Source organism: Protopterus annectens, chromosome 4.part0, assembly GCF_019279795.1.
Source record: "Protopterus annectens isolate FY-2018-M chromosome 4.part0, PAN1.0, whole genome shotgun sequence".
NCBI classification, from domain to species: Eukaryota; Metazoa; Chordata; order Ceratodontiformes; family Protopteridae; genus Protopterus; species Protopterus annectens.
Window position 1 is genome coordinate 235,749,887 of NC_056733.1, and position 23,427 is coordinate 235,773,313.

Below are 23,427 nucleotides of genomic sequence, written 5' to 3' on the forward strand. Positions count from 1 at the left end.
GTCACTCAATGCACACTGGCTAAAAGACAGAACCCATGCATTACGACTCAACAGGCACATCATCAGACAGTATGAAGCTGACCAGTGATGTCCCTCAGGGCTGTGTTGGGACCCCTCCTTTTTGACAATTAGTTTTCTGGTCTCCAGACAGGGAGCCAGGACCTCTGGCTTACTAAGTCTGCAGATGAGTGAAAATTGGAAATTATTTTTAAGTCCCCCTCTGATAACCTGAGCCCGCTATCAAGAACTCTCTCGTAAACTCTTGGTGTACTGAAAAAGGGCTAAAATGAAATACTAAAAATGCTGTATCATCGTACTTGGTAGACACCACCTCCCCTAAGCATACTTTATAGTCAACACTTCGCTACAAAATGAAAATGTAATTAGGCATCTTGGAACTTGGACTGATCACTCCTTATCTTTTGATCATCATGTGACAACAGCATTCAAGATGTCCTTCGACTTAGCACAACTAATCATCCAGGGAATATCATCCAGAGCAAAGAAGGTTATCATTCCCTTATATTCAGCATTGATTAAGCCAGTTATTGAGTACAACGTCCCCTTCTGGATGTGCCTCATTAGATACAACAAACAACTAGAAAGGCCACAGAGTTCGCTAACCAAGATGACCATAGGTTTAAAGACAATGAGCTACCAGGAGGTGCTAGAATCACTGTACTTTTATTCAGTATCTTACAGATTTTTTAAAGGGAGACCTATGCCTAGCCTACCACTCCACTGGAGGCTTGGTTGTCCCTAATCTCTTATACCTCCGCAAGTTTAACATAATACTTCCACTAACACCAGAAACCAAAATCTAAATCTTCACCAACAATTAAAAAAAACATGTAGAGAGACGTGTTTATTATACAGTGCCTCCCTATCTAAGGAACAGACCTCCCCTGCATATTAAACAGTGTGAATCAGTATCATCCTTCAAACAGAATCTGGATGGGGTCCCCACAAATTTACAACAGGATTGACCAGCCTAGCCCTCTTTCAGAAAGGATCTATGGCCTGAAGGTGGGTATTGGAAAGACATATATGATCCTAAAACTACACTATCATGAAATATTTATGAATTTTATTTGTAACATCTTAGTTTCATATCAAGACCGTTGTCAAAATGGATTACTACATGCAATGGGCAAGGCAGAATCCCAGCTTTTTTCCTTGCACTTTTACTGCTGCTTTATGATTTTACAGATTTCTCTACATTAAATTATTGGCAAGTAAATTAACAAGCTTCTGGGTGAATCCTGACAAAGGCATATCTTCACAGCATGAAGGAGTGTGAGAAGGGGAGAGAAAGGCACTATTAAAGTTTCCTTTTCATACAAGTAAAAAAGAAAATAAATCACATATTAACTCTCCAAAGGATGTGAGAAAAAATACCAAACTAATAAAAATGGCAAGACTTGTGGATGAAACAGAGCCAACATTGATGAAACTGTGCGAATACATATCACACATACACAAGTTAATCCATATTACTATAATTACCAGGATTTTATGTGCTGATAAAAGTGTTAATTATTTTATCTTTTCTAAAGCAAAAATTAACTAAAACATGTATCACTTTTGAGGATGTGCCAGTGGTTATTTATTTAATCTTTACTGGTGGATGCCGGATAACTAGTTTCTGGTTGCTTGAGAATTACTTTTAAAAAAGGCTTTACTAATACTGTACCCTATACTATTTGTTTGGTTTGACTTGTTCTCAGGTTGGGGAGAGAGGGAATGTATTCCTATCTTCCTTCTTAAAACTCTAAAACTCTAAAAAATGTAAGGTATGTTTCTACGGGAGGAAAACAGAAAGTGCAACGCATGAAAATTGTACTGTATTTCTTCAATTTGCTTTCCGGTTTCTTGAGTTACAGTTAACTGACAGTTTACTGTATGACTTGAAAATGTAGTAATGAATCTCAAACTCTATGGAATTTGAAAAAAGGACCTTATATTGTGAGAGGTCCTCCCAGGTCACTCCTCAGACTTGGAAGTTTACTACTATCGAGGTAAGAAAAACTATTGGGAAACACAGCATCAAATAAAAATCCATTCCAACCCAAACGTGTTGCTTAGTCAAGCTATAACACAGCATGCAGACTGAATCCACACTACATAAATGTTGCTAACTCCCTTTACAAACACAATGCACGCAGTACATCAGTAACAAGGGCACTAGAACCATACAGCAAGGAAGGATGAGCACCCCCCACACTTTTACAGCTGCAAGACCATGGTGGCAGCGTCTTCTACGGTTCCGTACATCTACGCAAATGTGCGTTCCTGCTGCCCGTGCAGTGTTGTTTTGTGTGTGCATATATGTGTGTGTGTGTGTGTGTGTGTGTGTGTGTGTGTGTGTGTGAGGTAAACCTGGTGGTTAGTGTTACTCAGGCTCAAACCCTGTACCTTAGGTACAAGAAACAAGAGCCTGAATTCTCTACCCATACCACCACTTGTGATTCGAAGAGTTGAGTCTATAGCTTTCGAATGTCCAGATTTTCACAGAATATTTGGCTCATATTTTTGGTCTGTTCCTCTTAAAATTTGTGGTTTTCTGGCAAATCAGTGAGAAAGTACAGTTGTGTACACTCACCATAAATGTAGATGTTCGAGTGTATTCACTGTTGCAGTCATTACATTTGGGTAATCTGCTGGCAGGTTGCCCTCAGTCGGCCTGATTAACAAAGTCTTGGGTCCTGCGCCAGTTGCTGTCCCTTCATCCATGACGTCAGGTCACCAGGCTATAAAAAATGCAGCAGCCATTATTATAAATCAGTTTTTTCAGATGCCAGGTGTGGGGTGCCCCCCAAATGGCAAATAAAATAAAAACAAAACTATACCTCCAACCAAAAGCAAATACACAAAAACACCAAAAGGCTTTTAAAAAAAAGTAAAAAAAAAGTAGAGAGAAACAAGGGAAAAAGGAGGGGCTAGGGGAGAACTGCAGAACTAGAACATATAATATACTAGAACATCTACATTTTATGTACACAACTCTTCTACTATGTTCTTCGTTTTTCACTTTGCAGTCATTTACATTACATTAGGGTAGAAGCCATTGGGGGAGGAGGAATTTTATTAGCATTAGGACCAGCTATAAAGCCCGCAGCAGACAGCAGTAGCAAAGGCAAAGAAGAAAATTAGAAAATTATAAAAATTGGTGAAATTGGTGAAAGTACTGTACAGAACTCCAATGGAGAGAATCTAGAACTCTAGAATATCCCCTTTCTTAGGAACATGGTAGGAAAGAAATGCAGAAGAAATGCATGAGAGATCTGATCCCTGGGATGGAATGGGAGAATGAAGGTGGCCAAATGTTTTAAATGAAATAAATGAATAAAATGAAAATTTTGTTTAGAAATTGAAATAGTCTTCCTTTTTTGTTAATAGCAAGTGCTAATAGCAATTGTCAAATTTAGTTCAAAATTTCTCTGTCCAAGTAGAATCATCTGTCTAGAATCTAAGTTGTGCAGAATCCATTCCCCCTGATTCCCCAAGGATGGAGATGGAATGTTGGCAAATGAATGAATGGATTAGGATACAAAGGGAAACCAGAAACCACATGATACCGAGGTGGGGAAAGGTGAAGGAGACTGATCTTCAGACAATGGAGGCATGATGAAAGGCTCCACTGCCATCTTCTAGATGAAGGGCCTGTAAACTGATCTAGATGAAGAAATTAAGAAAAGCTAAAAAGATTAAGCCTGCAAGAAGAAAGGTAGAAAAAGCTTCTGGCAGCTAAAGGTCTGAGGAAGCTCTCCAAAGTGGAAACAAACAGGAGTAGGAGGAGCTCTCCTGGGTTCCTCCTGAGGACTCAAGAGGAGGGAGGCTCTGGAGAGGATGAGAGAGAAGAGCCGAAGGTGAGTTAGCTAGAGGAATAGCTGAAGCTAAGAGAAAAGCTGAGAGTTGAGCAAAATACTGAAAAAAGTCTTGCAAAATCTGAAGAAAATGGAAAAGAAAGGAAGCTCAATCCGAAAAAGTGTTGAGCATTGGTCATCTATCCAGTAAATTGGTCATTGGCTTTTTTAGTTTTATTGTTCTTAGCATCCATTCTTCTCTTGAATCAGGTCATCTCTGGTAGGGCAAGGGTGAATATCGGTGATTAGAGGTATGCTACGGTTCAATGTTGCTGAGGCTGGTGCAGAATTTGGTTCTCAGAATTTCACAGAAGGAATTTGAGTCAGGGAGGAGGAGGGTGGAGGCAGGTGTCATGGATGCAGGTGTGACGGAGCAGTGTTGGAAAGTTTGTCACAGAGCCGGCGCAATCAAAATCATTTGTCCTGTTTGACTTTTTGGTTTTCTTTCTTGATTTGGAGAGCAGAGGGGAGCAGAGAAGTGATTAGAATGGAGGCAGAGAGGAAAGGAAGATTCCAGCATTTTTCCAGATGGTCTTTTTGGGCTTGTTGTAGAGTAGGGTAGTTCTGCCACTGTTTTGAAAAATCTACTGAAATATGTTCCATTCTATGTCTGGGGGAGGCAAATAGATCTATGTCATCGTGGTTCCAGCTTCCAATTTCCTTTGGTTGCAGGAGTGTTGTGTGTTTCCACTTTTTGGTCTTGTATGCTAACCAAGTGTATTGGGCTAGTCTGCAGGCCAATATGCACAAGGTTCTGCTCCATTGGCATTTTCCAAGTGCACTTGGTAGTTCAAGGGCGTGTTACCCCCTTTGGTGGGATTGTGTTTCCTTGGGGTGAAGGTGTACCGATGCTTGTTTGTGTTGTCCGATAATTTGTAGGTTGGTGTGACTGTCCTTGATTTTTTTTAGTTGGGTTACATTTCCTGTTTGATGCTCATGAGCATTTGATTGATATGAATGATGCATTGATTGGCATTTAGATTGAGGTGAGGGTGGGTTCCATTTGGGTGAGTGCCGCTAGCTGGCCCAGTGAGGTAGTGTGAAGCAGGCATCCCTGTTTTGGGGGCGGCCTCTGTGGGGTCCAGGGTGACTCCAGGCGGGCAGTTGCGGACATCAGAATCTCCTTTAGCAGGCAAGGTATGATAGGAATCATTGTTTCCAGGCTGTGACAATGTAAGAAGCATAGACTTTAGTTGCTGCAAGAAGAAGAAGATGCCCATAGCCTTTTGAAATATAGGTTACCAAAATTACACCTTGGCTGGATAGGGTTTTTATTTGTCTTTTTGTTTTCAGTAGGAGAATTAACTTTTTTGCTTCTCTTAATTACCAAAAAATTTTTTGTTTCTGACTGATAAATTGCTTTTAAAAAATTTCATCATTTACCGTTTTTAAAAAAGCTGTCTTCTTCTGTGAAACACAAAACAAAAAAAAGTGCTTTAAGCCACCGCACTACCGAAAAGTGAGAACTGCTGGGCGCCAAACAAGAAACAGACTGGACGATATACCAGAAAATGCCCAAGAAGAATACCCCTGACGACCCCTGACCAAGGAAGAAGGGACAGCAACCAACAGCAACCCAAGCAGGGACCTAATTACTGTTAATCTGCAGGAACCAAGGAAACCTACACCAGAAATACTCCATAATTACTGCAACAGTGAAACACGAACATCTCAATTCACTAAATAATGATAGCCCTTTAAGTTTCAGTCTTCCTATCTTTCAGGAAACACATGGTAACACAAAACACTTTATTCTTTTATTTTTAAAATATCTTAGATTTTTCAGGAGATTTGTGGATTACGTTTTTCTTTTGTGGGAGGGTAGTATGTCTGAATTGCAAACTTTTATTACTTATCTAGAATCTACAACAGGATACCTTAGATTTACCATGAATGCACATAATGACCGTATAGATTTTCTTGATGTTCACCTGTACAAAGACGAGGAAGGGGTTTTGCATGCCTCTTTGTAGAGGAAACCTTGTAGAAAGAATACACTGCATCATAATAGTATGCACCCTGATTATGTGTTTAAGAATATTGCTATGGATCAAGCACATAGGATGTCTAGATTACACACTAGTGATGTTAGGTTTGAACAGGCACTTTAGAACAAGACTTGTTGCTGCGTGATTATTCTTGTAATGATTTTACAGTGGCTGATAGTGCTATGAAGTGTAATAGACATAGCTCAGCCAAACCGTATTTCTCACATAATGTGGGTACTTGTACTAGGAGAAGAACCAGGGAAGAAAATTTTGTTAAACCAGTCAACACTTTCACTGGTGATGTGAATAGGATTTTTATTTTATTTTATTTATTTATTTTATTTTCAGTTTGATTACCAGGGAAGTCCACTGGGCCTAAAAGTGCCCGTTTTCAGTGGCAGCCCGGGGAGAAAAGCTCCGTAAGCAATACAAATACATTAAAGGTTACAAAATGTTAAAGAAAAATACAAGAATAAAATTCATACAATCAGTAATGCAAATGCATAAGATGTAAATCAAACAATGCAGCTAATAGGTAATAGAGAACACCTTTTACAGGAGTTCCAAATTCAAAACAACATGATACTAATGTCTGTAGGAATAGGAATTATTTTTTTTTATATTGGTGGTACAGATATATACAGTATTTACAATATGTAGTATTGAGGAAGAAATTCCATAGTCAGAGAAAGACTGCTAAGTCTATTTTAGGAGAATAGTAGAGAAATGCAAGCGATGTAGAACAGTCGGTGGGGTATTCACTAGAATTTATGTAGGGTGGAAGCAGGAGCAGTTCCATTTGAATGATAGATATAGGAATAGTTGGGTCTTGAAGGATTGTGAGTTGGGTGTAGTCCTGAGAGAAGGAGGAAGAGAGTTCTATTTCTTACCTAGTAAGAAGGAGAGAAGTAGTTGGCCAGCGGGATGTTTTGGTTTGTGAATGGAGACTAAGTTTTGGTGTTTGGATCTCAGAGATCTATTTGGGATGTATGGAGGAAAGATATTTGTTAAGGCTGGGCATTTTTCAGGGTAGAATATTAATTTATGAGCTGTAATTAGTTGGAGGTAGTCTAGGTGGTTAGAGAGTTCTAGCCAGTTCAGAGATTGTAGGGAAAGGCAGTGGTGAGTTGAGGTTTTAGAATTAGAGGCAAATTTAGAGATCTTATTATAGCAAGTTTCAAGTTTAGAGATGTTAGAAGAGGACAGATTAGTTAAGAGAGGGACACCATAAAGTAGTGTAGGTAGAAGGTAGGTAGTTGCCAGGGTACGTCTAGAGGAGTTGGTGAGGAAGCGGTTATTCCTATAGAGCATACCTAACTTTTGGTGGGTTTTCTTTATGTTTTGGTGAATGCGGATATCAAATTTAAGATTTTCGTCTATAGTAATGCCAAGAAGTTTTGCGGAGGGGACGACTTCTATAGCAGTGTTGGTTTGAATTAGGACTATGAAAGCGTTTTTGTCAAAGGAGAAAGCCCTAGTGGGGGGAGGGGGGAGTAAAATTTTAGATTTGTTAGAGTTGAGATGATTTTGTTGCATCCAGTTCTCTGTAGTGGAGAATGCTATTTGGGTTTTGGTTAGTAGTTCAGGTAGGTTAGAGGAGGCACAGACTAGGGAAGAGTCTGTTGTATCGGGGATGGCAGAGTGGAGGTTATTAATAAAGATGTTGAAATGTTGAAAAGTAAGGGTCCAAGGATAGACCCCTGGGGAACACCAGTTGGTGTTGGCAAGAAGGAGGAGATAGAGTTCTTCCATCTGACGGCCTGAGATCTGTCAGATAGGTAACTGGAGAACCAGGCTAGAGTAGTGGGGGAGAGATTAAAGTTGGTGAGATGTGAGAGAAGGTGTTTATGGGAGATGGTGTCAAAAGCTTTAGATAGATCTAGCAGTAGTGTGGATACTAGTAATCCAGAATCTCGAGCTCGATTGACAGTTTCTAGGAAGGATATTAAGGCAATTATGGTGCTATGGCCAGGGCGAAAGCCACGTTGGGTGGGTGTTAGGAGGTGATTCTGGATTAAGAACGGCATAAGTTGGTGGTGAACACATTTTTCTAATATTCTGGATATTGGGGAGAGAAGGACGACTAGACGGAAATTGGAAATGTTTGTGTTTTTGCCACCTTTGTGAAGAGGTAGGATATAGGCTGAGCGCCAGAGTTTGGGTACATAAGACTCTTTTAAGGATCTGTTAATGAGGATACTGATAGGGAGAGCTATGCCTTCTGGAGCACATTTGAGGAAGGAGGTGGGTATATTGTCGGGGGCATTGGAGCAAGGCTTTAGGTTAGATAAGAGCCTTTTTATAAAGATTGCTGAAACTGGTTTGATCTGGAAGTTAAGGGGGAAGTTGTTAGTGTTATTGGGAAAAAGGGAGGGAGAGTTGGGAGGATTGTTTTTAGGGAAAGTTTTAGTGAGCCTAGCTATAGATTCAGTAAAGAAAGTGTTAAAGTGAGAGCTCAGTTCCAAGTCTGTTAAACTAGGGTCGGGGCAAGGGTTATTCCTGGACCCTGGATGCAGAAGGGAATTGACTGAATTCCAGAATTGTTTTGAGTTTTTCCTGTTGTTGGTTTGTAGTTTATTATAGAAGTTTTTTTTGTCTATGGAGATTAATTTCTTTACTTGGTTGCAGAGTTGGGTATACTGAAGTAATGTGGAAGACGTTTTATTTTTTTGGTAAAGCTTCCAGGATTTGTCCCTGTGGTGCATGCTCTGTTTTGTCTCTTTGGAGAGCCAAGGAGCAGGATTGGCTTTGACACGTTTGTTTCTTATAGGGGCTAGGGAGTTGAGAGTATTTAGGAAGACAGAGTTAAAGTGTTCTACGGTGTCGTCAAGGGGGAGCGAGTTTAGAATTTGCCAATTTATTTGTTTAAGAATGTTTAAGAACATTGTGGGGTTGAAGTTGCTAAGATTACGGGTTTGAATGTAGTGGTGTTGATACTGAGTGGAGTTGGCTGAGCAGTGAATGAAGGCAGGGAGTTGGTCGCTGAAGGAGTCGGGGACAGTGCCAGAAAGAGTTATTTTCTTTGGGTGAGAGACTAAGATCCAGTCTATGATGGAACCAGGGGGGTGGTTTTTGTTAGGATGTGTTGTTGAGTGGATTACTTGGAAGAAGTTGTAGAGGTTAATGGACAGGGAGGGAGAAGGTGTATTGATTTTATTCCAGTCAATGTTAACGTCACCAAGAATGTAGGTTTCGTATCTAATTTCAGAAGAGGCCCAGAGAAGAATGTTTTCTAGGGTAGAGATGTTGTGACCTGAGGAGATATATAAGGAAATTATGCAGATGTTTTTATGTTTATTGAGTCGAAGGAGGCTTGCAGTTATTTCAGTATTTTTAAAATGTGGGGTTGGGATTTGAAGGGGGATTAGGGAGAGAAAGTTGGAGTAGATTAGAGCAGAGCCTCCACCTTTTTTATCTAATCAGTCACTTCTAAGGATGTGGAAACCAGGGGGTAAGAATTCCGAGTCAGCAATATGAGGTTTTAGCCAAGTTTCAGAGATTTGTGATGTATACTTGCCTCAGATGAAAAGTATCAGGTATTGTTGGTCATTCACTCCATTTTTGCTTTAAGAATGGTATGTCTTTAAAAAGACAACTTTGTTATGGTAAGAAAAAAGATGTTCTGCCTTTATCACAAACAAAGGGAACTTTTGCTTGCAGAAATTGTACTGCATGTTAATATATTTCCGTCTCTAAAGAGTTTCATCATCCAGTCGCAGGTTTTGTTTTTAAACATAGGTTTTATGCAGATTGCTCCAGCAGAAATCTTGTTTATCTTACTCTGTGCAACAAATGTAATAGTTTTTATGTGGGTAATACCTGTAGAAGATTAAGAGAGTGTTTACTTGAACATTTGGTTATATTAGACATAGAGATGTCACTAGAGCTTTGTTTAAACATATTCAGATCTTTAATGATCATTCTTTTGTTTTTTTTTTTAGTTTTACAATGTTTTTATACTAATAGGAGAGGAGATAATTTAAAAAGAAGTTATGTCTTACCATAACGTTCCATCTGCATTGTTGATCCTCGTTCAGTCATTACGTATGGGTATCGGTTCCGAGCTTGGAACTGAGCAGGCCATTTTCCAAGCTCGCGTCAGTTTCAAACTCTCGAGCTAAACTCTTACCCACAATCCCCCTCTCCCTGTTACCTCAGATTGAGTTTGCAAGTCAATGAAGGTAGAGGCTAACTTTGGTCAAATAACCTAAAAGAACCAGATGGTGAGATCCACTAGAAACCACAGGAGGGGGAAGGAGGGAGGGTCATAATGACTGAACGAGGATCAACAATACAGATGGAACATTATGGTAAGACATAACTTCTTTATCTGATATTGTTATTCCTCGTTCATTCCTTACGCATGGGACAGAGTCCCCCCAACTACCTGTATTCCCGGGAGGCTCTCATGGAAGGACACTACTGAGCACCATAGAACCGAAAGATGCTCTTCCCCTGGAGGCCAAATCCAATTTGTAATGATTGATGAAGGTATGAGGCGTAGCCCAAGTTGCAGCTGCACAGATGTCATGTAAAGAAGCTCTGGCATGAATGAGCTTTCATCGTAGTAGGCAATGAGATATTACGTTGTGCATAAATAAAGGTCACACAGCCCTTCAACCATCTAGCTAATGTGACCTTAGCAACCGCAGATCCTAATCTAGGTCCAGAAAAGGCCAAAAACAACTGGTCAGATTTACGAAAAGGTTTAGTCCTGTTTAAGTAAAAACGGATTTGCCTGTGTATATCTAGGGTATGTAGGCAATACTCTCCTCTGTTTGAATGATTGGGAAAGAAAACTGGCAATTCAGTGGCTTGATTAATGGACATTTCAGAGATCACTTTAGGCAGAAATGACGGATTAGTTCTCAGAGACACTCTATCTCTATGAAAAATCAAGTATGGACTCTTGACACATAAAGCTTGAAGCTCAGAAATACGTCTGGCAGAAGTAATGGCGAGCAAAAACAAGGTTTTCCATGACAAATACTTGCGGTTGCACTAAGAGGCTGGTTTGAAAGGTGACATTGTCAGAACTTGTAGAACTAATGATAAATCCCATGGTTGAATAGGTTCTTTAAAAGGTGGCTTCAGATGATTCACACCTTTTATGAAGGTCTTGCACAATTTATGGGACATGAGAGGAATCTTGGACACCCTCATGAAAATTAGAAATTGCAGCCAAATGAACTCTAATGGTAGAGGCCGATAGACCCGATTGAAACAGGTCGGCCAAATAGTCTGATATTATCGACACTGGTGCTGAAAAGGGGTCTACTTGTTTATCTTTCAACCAACAGGTAAATCTTTTCCACTTGCTCAGGTAAGTAATTCTAGTGGAAGACTTATGAGAAGAAATGAGAATATCACGTACTGGTAAAGAAAGATCATTCTGCCTGGCAATCAAGGGAATTGGAGTAGCCAAGCCATGAGCTTCAGGCTGTTCAGGTTGGGATGAATCAGGTTCTCTGGATGTGAGATCAACTCCAGGGTTGGATGGAGAATCCATGGTCGATCTAGTAGGTGAGGCCAAAGGAAGGGGAATCAAATCTGTCCAGGCCAATATGGTGCTATGAGGATCATCTTGCTCTTCAACCGACGGGCTTTCTTCAGAAACTGGGGAATGAGGGGAAAGGGTGGAAATGTGTAAAGAAGACCCAAGGGCCAATCGTGGACTAGAGCATCCCTGGGTGACTGTCTCAGAGGGGGAATCAGGGTGAAGTAGTTGCTGCATTTGTAGTTGGTCGGGGATGCAAAGAGGTCGCAGCAAGGACGGCCCCAATGGTGGAAGATCACCACTCGTGAGGTTGAAGAATCCACTTGCTGAGTCTGTCTGCTATCACGTTGGAACTCCCGGGAATGTGCGTTGCTAGAAGAAAACGGTTGGTAGCCATCGCCCATTGCCATATCCTCATGGCCTCTCGACAAAGGGGGTAAGATTTGGTTCCACCTTGCTTGTTGATGTACCAGACCACCGCCATGTTGTCTGATTGAATCGCAATTGTCCCAAATGGCAGCAGGGGATGGAATGCTTGCAATGCCAGAAGCACTGCCCTCAGCTCTAGAACATTTATATGCAGATGGGCCTCCAGTTCGGACCAAGTGCCTTGGACTGTCTGTCCTTGACATAGCCCCCCCCACCCCATCAGGGAGGTGACTGTGGTCACTGTGGCCTTGGGTTGCTGGGGGGGGAGAAGGGACGAGACCATTGTGAGAGATTGTGTGTCATCCACCAATTTAAATCCTGCTTGCACCTGTGGGTTACATGAATCATGGCTGAAAGGGGATGCTGAAAGGGATACCATTGGGTGAGCAGTAGCCATTGTAGAAGCCTCATGTGAAACCTGGCCAGGGGAACAATGGTGATGGAGGCTGCCATGGAACCCAACAGCTGTAGAACCGAGTGAGCCGTGGATTTTTCCTTTGAAAGGATTGGAAGTAGCTGTTGCTTTATCCTTAGAATTCTGTGCTCTGGAATAGCAGCTCTGCAGTTTTTTGTGTCCAAGATAACCCCTATGAATTCTGTCGACTGAGATGGGGTGAGATTTGACTTTTGCCATTTTATGGTTATGCCTAGCCTTTGAGCAATGAGGAGAGAGTATGCCAGGGCTTTTTCCAGTAGATGTCTGGTGGGGGTGGAAATGAGCCAGTCGTCTAGGTATGGAAACACCTGGAATCCTTGAAGTCACAAGTGAGCTGTGACAACTGCCATGCACTTTATGAACACTCTGGGGGCAGTAGAGAGTCCGAAAGGCAGTACTCTGAACTGGTAGTGACTGGCTCCCGCACGGAAGTGCAGAAATCTTCTTGATGGCCTGTCCACCTTTATGTGGTAGTACGCATCTTGAAGATCTATAGAGCACATCCAATCATCTTTTTCCAACAGCGGGAGGATAGACTGTATTGTGACCATCCGGAATTTTTGTACTCTCACAAACTTGTTCAATACTTGTAGAACTAATGATAAATTGGTCTCCAGTCCTCGGTTTTCTTTGGCACCAAAAATAGTCTTGAACAGAATCTGGATTCTATCTGGTTTGGAGGGACTATTTGAATGACTCTTTTTCTTAGCAGCTTTTCTATCTCTAGTGCTGCTTCTTCCCTTTGACTAGGTGGAACGTCAGGAAGATTTTTTGAAGGGACGGGACAGATAGAAGGGGATATGATAACCTCTGGTTATAATCCTTTGTACACAAGAATCGGTGGTGATGGTTAGCCAGGCAGAAGGGTACAAGGTGAAACGTCCCCCAACCACCTCCAGAGGAAAGGAACTGGGCAGCTGTTCAGGAGCGCCAGTATGATTGACCAGGGAAAGAATCTCTGGAACCCTGGTTACGCGGACCCCCTCTGCCCCGAAAGGAGCGTCTTCCCTGTGAGTTTCCCCCTCTGCCTCTGGGGGAGAACTCGGCCTGTGTGTCACAGAAAGGACCCTGAGATTTCTTGAACCATATCTTCCCACTTTTTTGGTTTCGGGAGAAAGCACATTGAGGGGAAGAATAACGGACACCTATGGCAGAAAGGGTCTTACCGTCCTGTTCACATCTGGCCAGGGTGCTTTTAACTTTGGGCCCAAACAACGAGGAGGCCTCAATAGGGGCATTAAGAAAAGAAGACTTAAAGGGTTCCGCAAAGTTGTACAAGTGCATCCAGGCGTGTCATCTCAAGACCGCAGCTGAACCCGCTGCTCTAGCTGCTCATTCTGATGTATGAGATATCAGTCACATAGAGGAGTTAGATATAGACTCAATGGTGGCCAGCTGAGAAGCCACTTTGTCACGGACCTCATTAGACACAGCATCAGCCAAGGTTTCAGAGAGCTCAGAAACCAGATCCTTCTGAAGCCTGGTAAAATGTGCCATATAATTAAGGGACCTGATAGCAAAGGTCACTGAAGCAAAGATGCACTTCCCTATCCTGTCCAGGGCCCAGGACTCTCTGTTAGGCGGATGGACAGTCTGGCTTTCTTCTTCTGCCAGATCCTTTTTTGTTGCGGCCGCCACCACCAAAGCATCCACAGGAAGACCTCTGGACCAATGGGAATCCGAAGCAGGAGGGGACAAAATCTTATCTGGCCTCCAGGGAATAGCTTTGACGGTATCAGGAGCCTTCCAAGCATGCTGCACAATGAGCCTGACAAGTTCATCGGCAGGTGGAGTAACCCAGGTGGTAGGGGGCCGGGAGCAAAAGGCCTGCAGGAACACAGATTCCTCAGAGGTCAGATTAGATGACTGCTAGCCACCTCTCTGTTTCAGGATTTCAAGGATATCGCCAAAGGATACCTCAGAGGGTGACCAAGGGGATCCTTCCCCCTCATCGAAATCTGTGTCTTCGGTGAGGGACTCCTCTGTGGAGTCTATGTGCTTCCTCTTAGATGAGCTTTTCCGGTGGATCTCCTCAGCGGGAGAAGCTGGAAAAGACAACGGAAAGGGGGATTCCTGAGGGAATATGCCCTGCGGCCCTTGCACCCGGTGTCTGCTAGATGCGACTTGTGAAACAAGTGTACCAGAGGAGGGCAGAGGTATAGACTGTCCAGAATTGCCAGCAGCAGCGAAAGCCTTCTCCATCAGTTGGAAGGCTGGTCCACCTGAAGAGGCGTGTATGTCTAGGACAGGGGGCACCCCTCCCCTAAGTGGCTCAGCCTGCCGACCCGGAGTCCCTGGATGGCTGTGGAGCGGCAAGCTATGAGTGTCACAGCTGACATCCTGGGTCATAGCAAAACTTTCCTGCCACAAAGGCAACTGCGGTTCCTTAGTGAAATCCATAAAGGGAACCGTAGAAGGGGAAGACTGTGCTATATCTATGGACTTCAAAGGCAATGAAGGAGGAGAATAAAAAGGGGTCTTTGGAGATGGGTGATCACCTCCCAAGGAAGGATAGTTCCTGGGGGGGGGAGGATATCTCTGGCCAAGACTCTGATGAAACCAAATGATTGGCGAAAGTGCTTAGTTGTTGGATTGTGTGTGATTTTAGAAGAAAGCTGAAGTGTTATTGTGGCTGGTTGCTGGACATTACTCATTTTTTGTCTCTGGCCAAGAATGCCTCGTCCACAAGATGCAACACATCATGTTCGGAAAGGCGTCTAGTGGACCTCACGGAGAATGAGGGAGAAACAGGCCTGTCCACAAATGAGGCAGACTCGGTGCCCATCTCATCTGACCGCACCGAGGACAACAGTGCTGAGAAAGACTGGAATACTGTTGTCTGCACTGAAGAAGTCATCAGTGCCAAGGTCATTGTCTGCACCGACACAGGGATCGCTGCTGAAGTGGTTGTCGGTGCCGAAGCTGGAACCGACAAAACTGGAGTCAATAATAAAGGCATCTGTTCCGAGGAAGATCTCAGAGCCGACGTGGTCAAAGTCTGTGCCGACTGAACGGTCAGTGCCGATACAGAAGTAATGGTCTGAACCGAGGAGCCCCTCGGTCCCGATATATAGAAGGCTGCAGTAGAAGACGGAGCCAAAATCACTAATGGTGCAGAAGGTCTAGGCACCGAAAGCATTGGGGCTGATTGAGAAAGCTCCGGAGCCGAAACTTTAGCCTTTTTAGGTTTTGGTTGGCGGGAGTCCCCAGCCGGGGACAAAGGCAAAGATTTACCTTAATAGAAACATCCAAGGTTTTCTTATGGGCTCTAGGAGGGGTTGAGGCCTCCGGCCCAGAAATAGCCTCTGAAAAGGGAGATTTTAGAAGTCCCTTCAGTATCAGCTTGTTTTTCCTTTCCAACAAGGTTCTATTAGAAAAGTTGTCACAAATAGTACAGGGTGGATCAACAGACAAATGGGAAGCTCCCAAACAATAAACACACAAAGAGTGTGCATCAGAAGTACAAAATTTGTGTCCACAATCAGAACACCGCTTAAATCCCGGACTACCTTTCTTATCTGCCATGACAGCAAATTAAACTGTAGAAAAAGTTACCAACAATGGTACAAGAGAGTACCCGAAGGTATGAGAGAAAAGGGTGAAAGTATTGCCAACGATGGTAAAGAGAGAATACCTCGCGGTAAAGTGGTAAAGAAAAGGCAAAAAACCTGAAGAAATTATAAGCGCTAGATGCGATAGGGTAAGATACAATAAAAAATGAACTTTTCTGACAGAAAAGTAGTCTATAAAGCTATTAAACAACAATTGACAATACTTAGCTCAAGAGAAGTAGCTTGACACGACCGAATGGCAACGCGGCAAACAAAATCTGGGGTAACAGGGACAGGGGGATTGCGGATAAGAGTTTAGCTCGAGAGTTTGAAGCTGACACGAGCTTGGAAAATGGCCGGCTTGGTTCCGAGCTCATAACTGATACCCATGCGTAAGGAATGAATGAGGATTAACAAAATCAGATATAATGTTATTGAGAAAGCAGAAACTAAATGGACTGTGTTATTGCAAGCACATAAGAGTCTTGGCTTAAATGGATATGTTTCTTTAAAGCCTCTGCTTAGAGAATATAAACTGCCACACTGGTTGTTAATGGTATATATACCTGCTATGATTTTTTTGTACTTTGTCTGAAGAAGTGCCTAGTGATTGGGCATGAAAGCACTAACCTTATATTTTTATTTTCATTAATCACTGTGTTTTTATCACTGTGTTTGGTCCAGTGTATATTTGCTTTTGCTCAATAAACTCTTTTTAGCAATGGAACTTTACGGCTTCTGATTCTTCATTTTTTTTTTTTTTTGCATTATACAAGTAATGTGTCCCTGGTTTTGGGCCTTTGTCCCCCCACCAAATAAATTTTGGCTTTTTCCAGATTTCTTACACTGCAAAGTTGAAATTTAGTTGAGTGTCAAGTGGATTTTACAAGGAGCTGAGAGCTTCATGGGAAGAGAAGTTTAGTGATGATTATGCCAAGTCTGTTTGCACTGTTAATAGTACACTTGCTTTTGATAAAAAGGCTGTGGGTTCTACTCCCACAGTATGCAGATGGATTGCTGATACTGTACTGTGTTATACTTTAAAGGGAGTGGATGATGTAGCCCTGTGAATGTCCTCCTTTGGGGGAGTTATCTAGTAACTATGAACCTGTTATCAGTCTGTCATCCATTCTCTATTACAATATTACTAGCTTATCATTTTTTTTATGTAACATAGGCAATTAATTCTTCTAGGGCAACAGGCACTATTTGTAGACAAAACAATGAAATATGAAATTGTTTCCTAGCAGCAACCTCTTCATTAGTTACAGATCCCTTTAATGTGGAATTATTTAGATGACTTTTACTTCTGCAGAGATTGTGCATATTTACTGATACTGGTGGATTGTAATGACAGAAGTTTGAGTAGACTTTTATGATGGAAATGTTCTGAATTGGGCAGTTTTATCATTATTGGTTCACAAATTCTGTTTCATTGCTTACTGGAAAAATATTCAAAACAATAAATTTAAAACATGCTCTAACAAGTGTGCTGTACTATACAAGAAATATAATTTAATACAATCAGGAAGGTAAATCAAAGAACGCATACATGTATGCATGGCCCTGAAAATGTGTAAGGAGCCTACAGTTTGAAAACAGCCCAGAGGTAAGCTTAGTTCTCCACTGGCCAGATGCAAAATGAATGTAGGTTTTCATGCCGTTTCAATGAATGTGAGTTTCAAGGGCAGAGAAGTTTACTGCTCATGCTAAGTCTGTTTTCATTGCGAGACAATATTGTTTGTTTAGCAAATGGCTGTCAGTGTTTGTGCTATTTTATTTCAATTTCTGTAATCATTGTAGAAGTAAATAAGAAAACAGTATGCATGCAGATAGGTTTGAATGGTGTTTATGGTAAATGAGGAGAAATAGCCAAGTAATGGAACACTGGAGTGGCTGGGGAGGGGCTGCTGCTGGAGCGGTAGAAGGTTGCTGCAGGAGAGGATGCTCCTGCAGGAGAGGATCCTCTGGGGGGAGGCCCAATCTATTACCCTGCCTAGGGCTACTTTAACCATGTATTTTGCACTATTTACTGTAAAATTATTAGAAGTTGGAATGAAACAAGGAAGTGTCAGTTGTAAAAAAAATAATAAGCACTTTTGTTCTGTGTTTGACAATAAAGAAAAGAAAGCGCTTATTGTTTTTTTACAACTTGCACTTTGTTGTTTCATTCCAGTTTCTGATAGTTTATAGTTTTCATTGTTATTTTAATAATTAATCAGTCATATTGTTGAACATGTCACTGCAGTTCTGTGGATTGTGGACCTTAAGGTACCTTTACAAAGAGACCAGTCACCAATGGAGTCCCCCAGGGTTCGGTGCTGAGACTTTTTCTGTTTGGCGTATACATCTCAAAAGTAAAAGGAAATACCAGAACCTTTGGCCGACTAAGTTTGAGATGACTACAAGCTAGGAGCAGTTACTGAATCCCCAGATGACTTAACCATCATGCAGGAAGGTTTGTCCCAAGCAATAACTGGTGCCAGAATCATGAATTGAAAATACACTCCAAAAAATACATTATTGCATCCTTTGGCAAGTCATCTACTCCAGGGAACTACCAAACTGACAATAACCCTGAGAACTAACCCAGTTGTTTGGCATTTGGGAATTTGTGTGTGCACTGACCTAACTTTTGACCAACATGTGCCCATAGTCATAAAGTATTTTTATATTGCACAGCTTATAAACAAATTGATCATAAGATCATAGGATGTTACTAGGCTAATGGCCCTGGGGCCCTTCCAAGCCTAGTCAAAAGTTTATTCCCAAAAAGAAACCTCAGTCAGCACCTGTCACCCCTGTCAATGAGGGACACAGGTAGAAACCCTGGGACAAATTTGTGGTTTCTCATCCACTCATCAAGATTGTGCTTGAAGAAGGTCAGCAAGGTGCTCTGTTTGACGTGTATGGGAAGTCTATTCCAGAGATGGGGGAACCTCTGGGAGACAAACCTGTCTCTCCAGCAGGCTTTGTTGATGTCGCACATTGGATTCAGACCTTTTGAGTGGGCAGTGCGTGAGATGTGAGACTTATGGATATGGAGCATCTCTAGTAGGGCAGGATCTGAGATTGCCTTGTATGCAAGACACAGATCACCCCTGAGCAATCTGTATGATACCGAGTACAGTGATAGTGATTTGAGCCTGTCTGCATAGGACAGGTGTTGGAGACCATGGATTCTTTTGTGAAGTATTTCAGTAGCCTTTCCAGTTGGTGCAGATGCTTGGAGAGGTATGTCTCAAATGGGGCGTTATACTCGGTTATTGGTCTAATGAGGGAGGAGAATAGAGAGGTAATAACCTCCTTTTTTCTGGATGCAATCCTTTTACTTCTGAGATGAACCAAGTAAAAGGCTTTTCTGACCACTGCCACTACATGATGGTTGAATGTGAGGTTATTATCAACCTGAGTGCCAAGGTCTTTCACCACAGGCTGTGTGCTTAGGGGGTTGCCGTTGATGTGGTAATCAATAGGGGTCGTGTTTTTGCTCAATGGTATGATGATACATTTTTTTGCATTTAGCTTGAGGCCATGACGTTGACACCAGACATTAGTTGCTGTGAGACCCTCTTGCAATATGTTAACGTCATTTGGGAAGTCAATGACAGCACCCAACTTACAGTTGTCCAGAAACTTGGTCAGCCACAGGCCTTTTGTCTTGGCTGGACCTCTGAGAAATAGATGCCAAACAGTAGGGGCCCCCAAGACAGATCCCTGGGGCACTCCACTAGTGACAGGTCTGTTATCGGAGGTGGAGGTGCCTATTTTGACTTTGAGGGTCCTGTCGGTGAGCCAGTTGGCCAACCACTTGATGAGATAGGGATTTACACCAAGCTGTGTTTGCTTTTCGATGACGCCCGAGTTGTGGATTGTGTCAAAGGCCTTGGCCAAGTCAAGGTAAGCTGTATGTACTGACTTCCCTCATCCACGGCCTTAGTGACAGTCTCAAAGAAGTCAGCCAGGTTCAACAGGCAAAATCTGCCCTTGACAAATTCAAACTGGGTGGGGTCAAGTGCTTGGAGATTGCCTATGTCCTTGTTTATGAGATCCATAATAATACACACCATGGTTTTACAGATCAGACTTGTCAAGCTAATGGGGCAATAATTTCCAGGGTCAACAGTGGCATCACCTTTGTGCAAGGGGATGACAATGGCAGTTCTCCACTCTGCTAGAATGACACCAGTGCAACTAGATCTACAGATGTTATCATCGCGCTTTACAAAGGCTTCATTAGGTCAATCATTTTGTACAATGCCTACTTTGGCATGTATCTGTCCAGACTCATGCAACAATTGGAATACCCACAGAGATACCTTACTAAAATAATTCAAGTCTTAAACAACAGGTCTTGCGTGGACCACCTCAAAGATATATCACTATACTCAGTATCCTACAGTGTGCTTAGAGGTGACATGTCTGGCATACAAAGCATCTTCCCACACAATACTGATGGACCTACTGAACATCAGCAAGTCAAATGGCATCAGAAATATTCAATCCTATCTAAACTGAATGTTGTGGAGAGATGGATATACATCACAGAGGCTGCCACTGTTCCAGAAGAAACTATCTTTTCAAGTAAAACAAAGCTCATCCCTGTCCATATTCAAATGCAACTTGGATCTATGGATGGGTAATAGAAAAAGTACTCCAGGATTGCCCCTCGTGCCACTAATAGATAGAGGCAGTTCCTAAATGCTGCATCCCTTACATGGGACCCCTCAAATTATCTATGGTATGATCACAGTTATTCTCATTAGGGCTAATATACAATTATCAGCCATAGGACAGGTAAGACCAATCAGAAAATGTTAATTCAAGCACCAAAAGGGAAATTGGCTCAGCTTAAAATGTCCTCCAAGTGAACCTATATTGTGGTAGTAAATAGTTTTAAAAAATTGCCCTTTTTCAATCACTAAGTGCCCCCCTCACTCTCCACCCCCTTTAACAGCTTCCAGTACCTCTGATCAGTAAATGACGTGGATGCTACACTGTGACAGTCCCACTTACCACAACTCCTACCACCACAATAAAAAGTTATTTAAAACACAAACTGACTTCTTTTGCAGCTCATAAAACACCAGTAGAATACCTCAAAACAGCTGCAGAAGTCACTGCATACTCAGTATCTATACTTATAAATTGCTCACCAAGAAGGTACGAACACCCTTATTTTCTGAACTAGCAAACAACATACCTTACCCCCTCTATCTAAAACACTTAAAAATGTGTTCATATACAGTTGACCAATTACCTAACACAGAACAAATTACTTTCCACAACACAGCATGGATTTAGGCTAGACTAAAGCCTCAAAATAGCACCATATTCATGACAAATGAAATCAAGGTGAAATGTCTAGATCTCTATTTTTAGACCTGCTCATAGCATTTGACAGTTTCACACACCATACTATTACTCAGACTCAAGGAAATGGACCTTACAAACAGTACAATGTATTGGTTTAGAAGTTATCTCTGCCACCAAACACAGCCTGAATGCTGGCTTATGAGCTGTTTTTCAACAAATAACATTTCATGTGGCAATGTGTCATGAGGTTCAGTATGAGGATCTTTACTCTTTAATACATTTATAAACAAAATACATACACTCTGTCACTCAGCAAATCAAATTCAATATGCAGATGATTCAAGACTAAAATCTGCTGCCTCTTCAATCAACAGCTCTGGGATGACTTACAACACTCATTTCCAAAAACTGAAAACTGGTCAGAACAATCTATGCTACTCTTAAATCCAAATAAAACTAAACTAATGGTAGTTTCACCTCTAATACAACAATCAAACAATTTGTGACTTAAAACATTATCATTCAATAATACTAGAAATGACAAATGAGCTAGTATAAAATAAAAAAAAAACTACTGGGAATGATAAACAGCAGACAGTGATTTGATCATCACATACAATACGCAGTTCAAAAAATTACCATAAACTAGGAGTTATTTATAAAGTTAAATCTTTCCTACCAGAAAATTTATGCAAGTCTACAATACTAAGACACCTTCTTATTCTAAATTTGATTCCATTTATAACTTATAGTTTCTATGAAGTCATACCTATAAATAAAATAGTTCGGCTTTTGCACCAGCCCCATGCAGTAAAAATCAAATATCACAAAATTCTCGCACTTTTACAATAGTAATGTCCTAGTTACAGGTTTCAAGTGAATTTCTTTGGATAAAAATGCATATCCCTTATTTGCAGTCTGTATGCTAAAATTGCAGTGTGAGTATGGACATACACAGTAAAATAATGCTGAATGCTCTACTGATGATTTACATGTCACATACACTAACTTGCTAGGCTTTTCTGTTACAAACTGCTTCTTTTACATTTTTGCAAGTTTGTAGTCATCACTTCAGTAGTGTTGTCCATCTACCTTAGCCTCTGCTGCCCCCTTCTTCTTTTGCCTTCATTCTTTTAAAGCACCAGTGTCTCCTCTGGAGAATCCTGTTTTCGCATTACGCGAACAATGTACATGAGTTTTAGTTTTGCTATCAGATCTTCCAGTGAGTTGTCTGGATTTACTTCTTTAAGCATTGACTGATTTTATCTTCTTGCAGTCCATGGAACCCTCAAGAATTTTCTCCAACACCACAGTTCAAAAGCATCAATTTTCTGGTGCACAGCTATAGTTAAAGTCCAGTTTTCACAATCATATTTTATTACTAGGAAAACCATAGCTTTGTCTATACAGATCTTTGTTGACAACGTGATGTCTTTGTTGTTTAAAATCTTTATCCAGATTTGCTATAGCTTTCCAACTCAAAAGGAAGCACCTTTTAATTTTGTGACTGTAGTCACTATCTAAATAGATCTTTTTTTAAAAAAGCCCATGAAAAATAATATCCGACCTTGCCTCCATTTCTTCCCTATCTATTTGCAAAGAACTTTACAGGACTACATAATACAATTTTAGTTTTTGCTGTTTCGGTATTAATCTCCTTAAAGAAACAATCCATCACAATGCCATCAGACCTTTCGAGTCTAGCACATTTAAAGGGAAAAGCAATCACTATGAACACGTGTACACCTATTAGTGGCTGTTCTTTTTAAGAATACTGGCTCAGAAACATATTGGCAGGAAAAGTTAATCAAGGACAACTGAAAAAAGGTATGTGCAATGTCTGTGCCCAGTCAATATGCAGATCCATAAACTTTGGGCTTGAAGGGGGGGGGGGGTCTATAAAAAAACTAATATTTGTCAGAAGGAACCCAACTGGTGTTTCTGCGGGGTAAAGGAGATGAGACTCTTGAAAGGATAAGCTGTTTTGTGATACATTCCTACATGTTGGAAAATGCAACAGGAAGAGACTTCAGGTTATCCCTGCCTGCCAGGAACTGCAAGGAAGGTACTTTAAGTTATCCCTGCTTGTGACAGAAGATTACCAAAGTTTTGTTAGGTCTCTGTATGCAGATTTCATTTATTTTAGCTGGCTACCTTCGCAGAATAATAAATAAAGGGAATACTGCATCTGAATATAAATAAACCCAGCATGAGTCATGAAATGTGTAAAGCCTTCACAATATTATAATTTACAATATAAATGGTTTATCTAAGACAGTATATGGCTAATTACTGTAGAATGAACATATTGTGTAATTTGCAATTCCCTTACATTATACTTTAC

At 41.4% G+C, this 23,427-nt stretch overlaps 1 protein-coding gene across 1 annotated transcript in view; it reads right to left on the reverse strand.

Moving 5' to 3' along the window:
* CCDC57 (coiled-coil domain containing 57) overlaps positions 1–23,427 on the reverse strand; it is a 3,049,962-nt gene that overhangs the window by 938,022 nt on the left and 2,088,513 nt on the right. The window lies entirely within an intron of this gene.